This window comes from Stylophora pistillata, chromosome 13 (assembly GCF_964205215.1).
Source record: "Stylophora pistillata chromosome 13, jaStyPist1.2, whole genome shotgun sequence".
Lineage (NCBI taxonomy): Eukaryota > Metazoa > Cnidaria > Anthozoa > Scleractinia > Pocilloporidae > Stylophora > Stylophora pistillata.
This window is the reverse complement of record NC_142531.1, coordinates 2,457,507-2,470,365: the sequence shown is the minus strand read 5'-3', so window position 1 is coordinate 2,470,365 and position 12,859 is coordinate 2,457,507. Positions and strand designations below refer to the sequence as shown.

Below are 12,859 nucleotides of genomic sequence, written 5' to 3'. Positions count from 1 at the left end.
TATACAGGGCTATACACAGCTATACTGGGCTATACACAGCTATACACGGTTATACACAGCTATACAGGGCTACATACAGCTATACACGGCTACGCACAGCTATACAGGGCTACACATAGCTATACAAGGCTATACTCAGCTATACCAAGGAATAAAGGCTGATAGTTTCGAAAGAAACTGTTTGGGGCTGCGTCGGTGGGAGTAATGAAATAATTTGGATATATCAACAAAGTTGAAATGGTAAATTGGCCACCGTAATGATTACAAAAGCTGACGTTTCGAGCGTTAGCCCTTCGTCGGAGCTAACGACGAAGGGCTAACGCTCGAAACGTCAGCTTTTGTAATCATTACGGTGGCCAATTTACCATTTCAACTTTGTTGATATATCCAAATTATACCAAGGAATACATGGCTATACACAGCTATACACGGCTATACACAGCCATGCGCAGCTATACACAGCTATACAGGGCTATATCCAGTTATTTGGGGCTATACACATCTATACAGGGCTATTCTTGGGTTTCACCCACGTGACCAATAGCTTAGCAACGGTTACTATCCACCATCTTGGTGTCCCTCGAGCGTAAACAAACCGTATCTAACGAAGAGTTCATGTGAGAAAGAAGGGATGGTTTTATGCATTGTTGTTGGCTGTTCGAGCAAACGTGGAAAGCATAAAGACTAAGGATTTTTTCGTATAATAATTTAATAATTTTATTATTTCTATGGCGCAAAATTCATTAGATTTATGATCTAATGCGCTATACCTAAGATCATTACAAATCAAGGGGAAGAACAGGAGGAACTAGAAGTTGTTGTATGGTTCGAGGCATGCGGCTGCACCCCGAAAACTCAGACCTCAGACCTCAGACCCCTCGAAAATTCAAGAGATAAACTCGACTCATCATCACTCCTGGTAATGCCGCGTGTATTTTGACCTTTTGTGTCTTGATCCGACTGAAGCAGCTAAACAAGGCCGCAAGTTGCACGTTTCGCAAAATCGTCCGATCGTTGAGTATTAAAACATTTAAGAGTGACACAAGACTTCATTTAGCTTAGATTTCCTCCATTTTTCCCGTTAATTTTGAGCTTTTCATTCACAGTTAACTGGATCAAATGCGCTCGCTCCAACATCAAAGTATTAAAATGTGGCGTGATTTTGACGAGCCGAAAGGGACGTTTGTTAACTTTTTTGTAATTCGTCGCACAGATCCTTGTTGTCGCTCTGTTAAAATTCTGAAATAATTCGCGATAATAATGGATACAAACAGAGACTCGGCCCACCAGTCCCAAAACGAAGACAATTTTGCGACCCTTGGGCTAGAGTTCTTAAATGAGGCAGGAAGAGAAAAACAACGGGAAAGAAGACTCGGCATCAGCGCCGTCACGATTCGCATCACTGAAGAATCACTCTTGATATTGTTGTCCGTCTTTCGCGTCGGATTTGTTGCATTATTCCACCGGTTATGTTATTAAAAAATTGGTTCATGCTTTATGCTATGCACTATCGAATGATGGAGCACTTCGGAAGCTTGGAGAACACTTCGAGGGGTCTGAGTTTTCGGGGTCTGAGTTTTCGTGACACCCAGTGAGCTTGCCATGAATTCGAGTAGTTGCCTCTAGCATAAAAAAAAAAACACTCGCGATATGTGAGCATGACTCAGCCAGTCCAGCTTTGCATCCCAAGCAATGGGCTGACAAAATAGTCCCATAGTTTTCGGAAATTACCTAGGTGTTCACTAAAGGATCATTCATATGCTGTGAATGCCAAACTCGTGCTCTCACGACATACTTGCCGCGATTACTTTGCCTACAACTCAGGTTACAAATCCCGACACCATTTGATTAAACGCCTCTAGACTCTTGAACGCCTTGAACTGCTTCTTGGTGTAGAAGCTGGTCTCAAGAACGAGGTAACTCAGCAAGTCCGACACTTCCACAGGAGGCAAGCATTTTGGACTGAACTTCTCGGCTGGTATGCTTGCAGGGTCAACCCCCGATGACCGAGATCTTTTGTAAACATCTTTCCTTCCAACTCTCTAACTCAGAGAGCACTGGGATCTCTTAAGATGAATGCCAGATACTTTTATCGCTTTTTTCTTTCTGGATATTCATGTAGTTGGCGAAATAATACGGCGATAAGAGAGAGGGCTTCACTATAGAAATCGACTAACTATTCATAAATTTGACGCCCGAGGGACACCAACATGGCGGACACTAACTTCAGCAAAACTTGTGACGTCACCTGAAACCCAAGAATACATGGCTATACATAGTTATATGGGGCTATACACGGCTATACAGGGCTATACACACCTATACACAGTTATATAGGGCTATAAAAAGCTATATGCAGTTATTCAGGCATATACACAGCTATACACGGCTATACAAAGCTTTGCGTAGCTATACACAGCTATACAGGGCTGTATATAGCTATGTAGGGCTACACACAGCTCTACAAGGCTATACACAGCTATACCGAGGTATACATGGCTATACACAGCTATACAGGGCTATATACAGCCATGCACAGCTATACACAGCTATACAGGGCTATATACAGCTATACAGGACTATACACAGCTATAAAGGGCTATACACAGCTATACCGAGCTATACACAGCTATACACGGCTATACACAGCTATACAGCCATATACACAGCTATACAGCCATATACACAGCTATACACGGCTATACATATAGCTATACAGGGCTACACACAGCTCTAAAAGGCTATACACAGCTATGCCGAGGTATACATGGCTATACACAGCTATACACGGCAATACACAGCCATGTACAGCTATACACAGCTATACAGGGCTATATACAGCTATACATGGCTATAAACGGCTATACACAGCCATGCACAGCTATACACAGCTATACAGGGCTATATACAGCTATACAGGGCTATACACAGCTATAAAGGGTTATACACAGCTATACACGGCTATACACAGCTATACAGCCATATACACAACTATACAGGCATATACACAGCTATACAGCCAAATACACAGCTATACACGGCCATACATATAGCTATACAGGGCTACACACAGCTCTACAAGGCTATACACAGCTATACCGAGGTATACATGGCTATACACAGCTATACATGGCTATACACAGTCATGTACAGCTATACACAGCTATACAGGACTATATACAGCTATACAGGGCTATACATTGCTATACAGGGCTATATACAGCTATACACAGCTATACAGAGCTATACAGAGCTTTAGAAAGTTATACAGGGCTATACACAACTATACCGAGCTATACATGGCTATACACAGCTATACACGGCTATACACAGCTATACAGGGCGATATACAGCTATACCGAGCTATACACAGCTTTACACAGCTCTAGAGGGCTATACACAGCTATATCGAGCTATGCATGGCTATACACGGCTATACACAGCTATGTGCAGCTACGCACAGCTATACAAGGCTATCTACAGCTATACAGGACTACATACAGCTATACAGGGCTATACACAGCTTTACCGAGCTATACACAGCTTTACACAGCTATGTAGGGCTATACACAGTTATACACAACTATCCACAGCTACACAGGGCAATACGCAGCTATGCACAGCTGTAAAGGGCTTATACAACTATACAGGGCTATACACAGTTATACCGAGCTATACACACCTATATACAGCCATACACAGCTATACGGGGCTTACACAGCTGTGCAGAGGCATACACAATTATACAGTTATACACAACTATACACAGCTATACAGGGCTATACACAGCTGTACAGAGCTATACACAGCTATATACAGCTTTACACAGCTATACAGGGCTATACAGGGCTATACAGGGCTATACGGGGCTATACAGGGCTATAAAGAGCTATACAGAGCTATACAGGGCTATACACAGCCATACATCACTAAAATCACTATAATCACTAAAACTATTGCGCATTCTGAGATTGACGATCAAATCAAAGAACTAAAAACAAGATTCGACAGGGAAGGAGTTCCCTTAGAAATGATAATAGTGGACGGCTGTTGTTAGGTAAGAAATCTCTACGAACGCATCTTTCCAGGAGCAAAAATCAGATTGGACTTGTTTTATTCAAATAGAATACCGCTTCGCAAACACAATCATACAAAAAGGATGTCTTTCGGACATACTTCCTCGGTGTGGAACAGAAAAGAATGAACGTTTACACAGACATATGAATAGATCGCTCCTCTATGATTGGACCAGAACTCGCGATAACTGTGATGAGTTGTGCATTGTTTGCCTGGAATTGTAAATGACAAATTAACAGATTTAACTCGAGAGCTAAACCTGTTATGCCAGTTGAAATAATTAGAGAAGGTAACCTTTCATCGCCACAACAGCGCATGAAGCAACTTGAAATTTCTCATGCGGAGGACTTCATGAGAACACGAAGTAACGTAAATTTTTCAGCACTCGTCGAGCAACTTAAAACCCAGAGTATTGTAGATTATATCATTCATCCAAAGAGTTCTACATCTCCAAGATTTTATGGACGCCTTTACGGAAAGATATAAAAACAAAACGGTAGATGATCCTGGCTTACCTTTGGTCCACCAGTTTTAAAACTAAAAAGTTTACAGAAGGAGAGAAGAAGATGAATTCTTTGGAATTAGACTTAATCACTCAACACATGGAAAATCTGATTAGGAATCTTTCGGGTTTTAACCTTGAAGTTGACAAGATTGAAAGAGATGGAAACTGTTTTTTTTCAGAGCAGGCGTCTCACAGCTCAATGGACACTTCAGGGAATAAAGGGAACATACCGAAGAGCGCTGCTGTTCCCTTGGATTAGGAATTAGTGAAGCCTTCGATACACGCAGACTTAGGGAGCTGTTTTTGAAAGAAGTGTCTGATAACATTGCAAAGTACAGAGACTGGATGACAACTGGCGTTAATGGGTTAGCGAAAGTTTACAAATTTAGCCAAGACGCATTTTTCGCAAATGAAGTTCGTGATTTATGTGCGAAAGCAACAGCTAAACTCTTGAAAATTCCAATTGTGATTATTACCTCTCTCCCTTCAACGCCTACCGTATGTTATTCATACCACGCGAGTTCCTAACCACCACACCCATCTACATTGCATATGATCATTCTGGGCCCGGCCACTATAATGCCACAAAAGGTACTCAATGATGGTTCAATAACCCCAGGTTAGGGTTAGAAATAATGAACCCTGATAATGTTACATACCTCCTTGCATATCGAGGTTTGGACTGATAATTTTTCAAGATCCTCCCGACGTCTCGGCACCTTTATTGGATTGAAGTCTTGTACTAGTACTAAGTTGTTAATGCTCACGTTCATCAAATTGAGCCGGAAATCATTTAATGGATTTTAATGGATTTTTGTATTGTAATCTTTATTTAGACACGATCAATTCATCAGCCTATAAAAATACATATCACATACGCTAAGATATTTAAAATTAAAACTACATACTATAACACTAAAGCTGTTTTCCGTGAATGCCGTGCGTTAGACTTAAAAAATGTCATTGATCTTACGTTTAAATAACCCCAGAGACTCTGTGTTCCTTATATCGCGTGGTAAACTGTTCCATAATGTGGCGCCATTGTAGCTAAAGCTTTTTCTGTAATAATTAGTGCGCGGTAGTGGAACATTAAGCTTATTTTCAGAGTCCCTGAGGTCATAAGCAGAGTCACGCCACGTAAACTTTGAATATAGATACCTTGGAGCTAGAAATTTAGAAATGCTTTGCTTGGTATACATTGATACAGTTAACTCCTATAACGATTAAAAGTAATCCATGAAGCATTACGATTGTCTAGACGAAACACTGCTCTAAATGAGGGTTTTCTTCAACCTAACGAGCTAGACAAGAAGCAGTTACGAGTTACAGAGAAAAAACTGGTCAATCCTCATCATTTTCATCTAAAGTGTGGGTAAAAGACCAGCAGCGACACACGCAGCCATACAAGTACCCTGGGCAGCATTACACGCTAGAATGGCAGCAGGAACTCCTATGCCTCCTGTGGAAACACCTGCAACCCCACCGGCAGCAGCTACACAGGCTACCCAGACAGCGTTACATCCTGTCTGGCAAATTCCATAGGCCAGTGGACCCGACTGGGTAATCTGAATAAACATGGCCAACACCACGACGTACTTCATGAAAGACACCATTTGACTGTTCTTGTACTGAAAGTTAATTATCAATTAAAGTGAGATGTTTAGAACATTATTTCAGCTGGACAGCTAACCCTTGTTATTCCAATGCATAAATCGCTATGTGATAAATGGCTTAATACGTTTTCCTAATGCTTCTTCACTCAGTCGATAGCGCCGGTCTAGTCTTAAACAAAATCGATGAAAACAGCCCAAGAATCACGTGATTATGTCGAAAGTGGAAGGGCGATTACGTTTGCCATAAATTTCGAAGAAGTGTTCAACCTTGTCACTAATATCTTTGATCTTTTGGTTCATTACACGCCAAATCGGAGAACTTCGTCGCTAAAAACCTCGCTCGTCAACTGTGTTGGACTGTTGGGGTAAACTAGCTCGAACACCAAGCGCAAACGGAAGGCACCAGGAGTCTGATCAGGAACTTTTATTTCACTCTCTGAGTCTCCGTCTCTCTCTTTGTAATTCAGCTCTAAGAACATGCCGTTAAATATCCTATCAGCAGGCATGTTTGGACTTACGGGACAACTGACCGTGGGAGAATAAACATATTTTTACAACGCTAACCCAAATAATTTCAAGAGACATTCGAAATGAACAACGAAGTACCTGAAAACAACCAATCTTCGAAAACAAAAACCTAAACAAAACTTCCCGTCGAGACTCTAAACAAGGTCAAGGACAAACCCAAACACGACTTGTGATGACGATTATGGACTTCGTAGGAGAATTAACCCACGTGATCACAAAGCTAAAAAGGTCTATTCCCTAATACTTCGCTAGAACATTCCTAATTTTAGTAGTTCATGACAAATGTCCCCTTTTTGATAAGTTGGATCATAGATGGGTGGCGAATGGGTACATCGATAATTCGAGCATCTCGAGCGTTTCATCCGATTGTGAAATCTCGTCAGCCATTGCGATGAGTATCGAAATAACCCTTACCGCACCAATCTCGGTGTCAAAGTTTCGCAGTTTTTAAAAGTTTCTTAAATGCTCTGATCTTTACCAAAAGCTCAGGGCGTTAACTTTGCATTTCATACACAAAAATGATACTTCTGCCTGAATTTATACGATTACCAAATTCAACTGTTTCAGTTTACATGCTGCCTATTTACAGTTTAAGGAAGTGCTATTCAATCGCTCTGGTTTCAGAAGTATTGCGGGGTAGAAAATGAAACATTGCATAAACGAATGGAGAGAGATCACCGCACACCGGACGCAACAATAACCTGAATACCTACGGTGCAATAACCTGCATTGGGCAGAATGCCTATCGCTCTCGCGACATTTACTTGCAGTTGTAAAAAAAGCATACACTAGTTGATTTTTATTGGATGAGATCTTGCGCCCTTTCTTCCACAGGGAATACAAACGAAACGAAACAAAGTTCTCGCAAGTTATTATTTGTGCTATTGTTTAGTTTTATCACACTCGACGCGCGAGTTTTAAAACTAGCCATTGAAAATGCTAGAGCCTGCCACGGCCGTTTACGCCTGACTATCCGTAATTTCTATCCGGAGTTGTACAACGGCAATCACTTCACAAAGCTTTATGGATGTGGGTGGTTAAAAATGTTTAGTCGCTGTCGGTTGAGTTTCAAACAGACAATTCAGGGTTCCAGAAAGTATCCAATTTAAACAGTGGCTATTTACCCCTTGTAGAAAAAAAAAAAATAGTACGTTCTGACGCAAGGTAATGAGTTCTGGTTGTGTTTTATTTTTGTCTCCAAACATACTTGACGCCTCGGCACCTAATCAACCTACCACAGAAATATATAATAGCCTAATTAGAGTCTAAAAAACTAAACTCCAAAAATTTCTTATTTACAAACTTATATATACTGAAACATTAAGCTCAAACGGGTTCAGTTCTTGACACTCCACAAATAGTTTATCTTGTAAAAATAAACGCACAAAACTATCATATTTGCGTTTAACTGCAAAGTTGGATGTGTAGATAAATAACTACATATTTAACGCCACAAAGCGAATGCACACTTAATTTATTTGCCATATGGACGTCTATTTAGATGTAAAGATTTAGCTGTCTGTGTGTGTGCGCGTAGTTCGAAATTTGTGGTGTAGTCAGGGGCCCGTTTCTCGAAAGTCCCTGTAACCTCACTGGCCCGAAGCCTTACCTTTAAGTCTGAATTTAAAGAATATAAAAGATGGTTCTGGCACCCAAACCAGTCCAATTCTGTTTCTTTAGCTGATAGTTTTATAATATAATTTTCAAAACTTTTCAAACTAAGGCAGGCCGTTTGTTGCAATATTCAAAACTTCTTTCATTCAACCATTCAACTGCAATAGGCCTTTTGCAGCTAGAGATCACGTGCTTACATACTGCATAGCAACGCCATACTGGAGAGCAAGCACTCCAGTGATCTCAGACAGTAACGAGGACACAGAGGTCTGCATTCAAACAAAGAATACAGCGGATAATAGGTCAAAAGGTATCCCAATCCGAGAAATCCAGTAAGAAGTGGATGCACTGCTGATACACTTCCCCGGAGTATATCAGCAGCAAAATCACACCAAAATTCGTTTTTCGCTGATACACTCCAAGGAAGCTGTTGATTAAAACTTACAAGATTTCTCGAATTGGGATACCCTTTAACTTGTTATCCGCTATATTCTTTGTTTGAATGCAGACCTCTGTGATCTCTATTTTGTCTGAAATCACTGGAGTGCTTGCTCTCCAGTATGGCGTTGTTATGCGGTATCTAAGCACGTGATCTCTTACTGCAAAAGGCCTATTGAACCGTTTAATTCAACCCCAATTCAACCATTCAAGAATCTATTCAACTATTCAAGCCCAATTCAACCATTCAACGCCAATTCCCAATTCAACCATTCAACGCCAATTCCCAATTCAACTATTCAACGCCAATTCCCAATTCAACTATTCAACGCCAATTCCCAATTCAACTATTCAACCCCAATTAAATCGGGGTTGAATAGTTAAGTTACATACGTGCCAATTAAGTCCGCACGTATGTATGCCGACGATACTCACCTGACCTTTGCCAGTAACATCATAGAAATGATCAATGATGTTATGAATCACGACCTATCCAATGTTAACACATGGCTCACTGCCAACAAATTGATTCTAAATTCATCTAAAACTGAATTCATGTTAATTGGATCGCGGCAAAGGATAGGTACCTACGATACTTCCCCTAAACTAATCATAGGTGGTGACATAATTAAACAAGTTAGCTCAGTCAAATCTCTGGGTGTGCATATAGACGAAAACCTTTCATGGAATATGCACATTGAAAAAATAGCCAAGAAAATCGCATCGGGCATTGGAGCAATTAAACGTTGTAGGCCTTTTGTTAATCGAACCCCGCTTGAGTCCGTTTTCAATGTCTTAGTTTAACCGTACTTTAATTACTGCAGCGAGGTCTGGGGGCATTGTAACAAGGGTCTTTCGAATAAGCTCCAAAAGTTGCAAAACCGGGTTGCCCGTATTCTGACCTTCTCCAGTTATGACACAAGCGCTGATCCTCTTTTTGGGCAACCTAACTGGAGACGGTTAGATACTCAGCGACAAATACAAGTGGCCACCATGGTCTATAAATCTATACATGGTCTTACGCCCGACTATCTTGGTTCTCTTTTCACTAAATATGATCCTCCATATAATCTAAGGAACTCTGAAAACAAACTAGCTGTTCCATTGCCCCGCACCAATTTCCTGAAAAATAGCTTTAGCTATAACGGTGCGGTTATCTGGAATAGCTTGTCCCCTGAACTGCGGCAAGCAAAATCACTTCAATCTTTTCGAAATGGTTGTCGCAATATCTTCGCCTGAATCGACAAAACGCACACGGCATCTATGTAAAGCAGAATTTCTTTATTTTTTTCTATTTCACTTTTAAATTTTAGATCATGTTTACATAGATTAAAGTAGATTGTAATTGTAATAATAGATTGTAATAATATTATTATTTTATCTGATTGATTTACCGTGTCTAAATAAAAAAAAAAAAATAAAGTTCTAAAGTTCTTTAAAGGATCGTGCATCATACGTAACACTGGGCTTGGTAACCATTCCAGTTCGAATGTTCCCGGAGCTGTCGTTGTGTGTAAACGGTCAGGAATCCGAATATCCTTTCAGTGTAAACGCCTACGAATCCGAATACTCCAAAATTGATGAATCTGGAAACATTTACGAATCCGGAAAAGTCTCCTCTAGTGTAAACCTAGTCTTAAGGTGGCTCGAGCCACCTTAAGGTGGCTCATACCAGTTTCCTCGCGCGGGGAACAGGTCACTCTTGCGTGACGCGCGCGAGAGAAACGTGCGAAAGAAGCGCAAGATCAAAAGCTGAAAATTCAAAACAAAGATGGCGGCGCGTGGAATTTTTTTCTACTTTTGTGAGAAGTTGTAGGAGAAATCGATCAGATTGTCCGCGAAAATCTTACCGGGAATTATACTGAACACTTTCGCAGGTATCACTAGAGAACGTGTTTTAAAGTTTGCGAGGTTTGTATTCAAGACGATGGTTGCAGTCATTGATATGTCGCTTTAAACGTTAAACGAAATTTAAGCTTAAATCTTTCTAGATTTTTTGCATAATTTTCTGTGACTGAAACTTTGCCGTGAAGTTATTTCGTCGCACGGGCCACGCAGGTAAGTCGAGCAACTTGCGCTTTCGCCTACGTAGCTTTCTGCTTTCTGTGCGCGCCAAAATCTAATCTTCGCTTTGTAGTAAACTCGTTCACAACACGGCCAAGGTTGCAGAGAACGTTAAGTTCGTGGACGACCTCCAGCAAGCGCTAAGAGAAAGCTTAACTGTGTTTCCGGTAAGCTAATTAAAATCTGAACAAAAACTTCTTAACGAGAACATCGTGGGAAGGAGACATGTTTTCGGGCAGTTACCGAAGGGGTTTGGAAAGAGTTTAATCTTTCAACTGCTGCCTAGAGTGTTGAAATTCTTGAGCTAGGAAGGCCACGGATTCTCTTCTAGTCCCTTGGTCATTGTCATTTCGCCTCTTCTGACGATTGTTGAAGACCAAGTTAAATACCTTTGATCTTTGGGAATCGATCCGATGCTGCTTTCAATGGGAAAAACAAAACCAAAGACCAAGAAATGTTGGATGGAAAGGGCGGGTTTGCTTTATTGCAAATGTCAGCCTAGTAGTACAGGGTCATCTACCCACATCTAATAAGCAAAAGTTTCCATGCTTAGCTTTCCTTCTTTCTCAAGCGAAGATGAGATTAGATTTTGGCACGCACAGAAAGTTGCGCAAGTACCAGTTGCTCGACATACCTGCGTGGCCCCTGCGACGAAATAACTTAACGGGATTGGCAAAGTTTCAGTCACAGAAAATTATGCAAAAAATCTAGAAAGATTTAAGCTTAAATCTCGTTTAACGTTTGTATACAAACCTCGCAAACTTTAAAATACGTTCTCTAGTGATACCTGCGAAAGTATTCAGTATAATTTCCGGTAAGATTTTCGCGGACAATCTGATCGATTTCTCTTACATTGTGTGCTGAGACTGAGCAAATCTCCGTCGCACGATCCAAACAAACATAGCGATCGAGTTACTGAGCTAATAGTATATGTCCGTGATAAAACACACGAAAGGACTCTAAAGCACACTTCACTCTGATTGGGCAGAAAAACACAAAGATGTTTTAGCACCAATCAGATGGAAGAACGTCTGCGACCGTTTGAAACTAGTCTTGTAAGTCAATGTCCCCAGGGGCTCTTCATGCCCTAACTTGAAATCGACTCAGCCCCTGGGTCTCCGAGGATGGGTTGCAGCGAGCATCCAATTTAAACCAGTAGCTATTTACTGCTAGTAGCAAAAAAAACAGTACGCTCTAACGTAATTTCGAAATTCGAAAATTTGTGACGCAATAAAGTCCTGCAGTAAAACTCGTGAGTCAGAAAGCAACACAGCGCTATCAAAAACTGACGATACGACTGATTTAGTTGAATTCAACAGGCAAGGAAAACCATCTAACGAGAACAACGTGCACACTGGCGAAAATAAAAAGCTACTACGTTACGTAAATTCACTCAACTTCACGGCACAAACGCGAACTAATTGAATAAAAACAGAACATTACAATAGTATTGTAGTATAGTAGAAAAAAAAACGATACAAAGTTATTTCGCATTTGCTTGAAAATGATGAACTGGATGAAAGCATAATTTCAAACTGAAGGGTTTAAATGTTTTCCGAAGATATGTTTTCGGACAGTCTCATCTGCCGTTGTCTTCGAAACTTCTTACAAACGCCAGGATCTGTACTTAGAAACCAAGCCAAAGAGTATCTAATTTAAACTTTAAGATGCTTACGAAATACATCCTGTTTATGACTTATTAACCACAACACCTAGGCTGGATTACGAACAAAGCAAATTGCAAATTATCTTTGGCATCGTTAGTGAAAATATTAAAGTCAAAGGTCTGGCATTTTACCACGCTCGACATAGAAAGAAATGTTTTGGATATGAGATCTTTACTTACCTCCTAAAAGCTAACGACAAAGGTCTTCTTCCTTTTGATTTTCTTCGAAAAATTTCTCTGCAGTTAGCTACAACGTCGTACTTCTAGAAACTCGGGCAGATAATAGGCCTTTTAGCAACAAACCGTCACGTGACCGATTTTCCCTTGGCAACGCCATACTGGATTACGAGCCAT

General features: G+C 40.6%; 1 long non-coding RNA gene and 1 pseudogene across 1 annotated transcript; one reads left to right on the top strand and one right to left on the bottom strand.

The window, feature by feature from the left end:
• Positions 1-2,753: 2,753 nt before the first annotated feature.
• Positions 2,754-5,314, top strand: LOC148717255 (uncharacterized; annotated as a pseudogene).
• A 57-nt stretch (positions 5,315-5,371) lies between these two features.
• On the bottom strand, positions 5,372-12,822 carry LOC148717254 (uncharacterized). The gene is made up of 2 exons (XR_015994443.1): positions 12,686-12,822; positions 5,372-6,210 (listed from the first exon to the last, which is right to left on the bottom strand). It is a non-coding gene; the product is annotated as an uncharacterized LOC148717254 (long non-coding RNA).
• Positions 12,823-12,859: the final 37 nt, after the last annotated feature.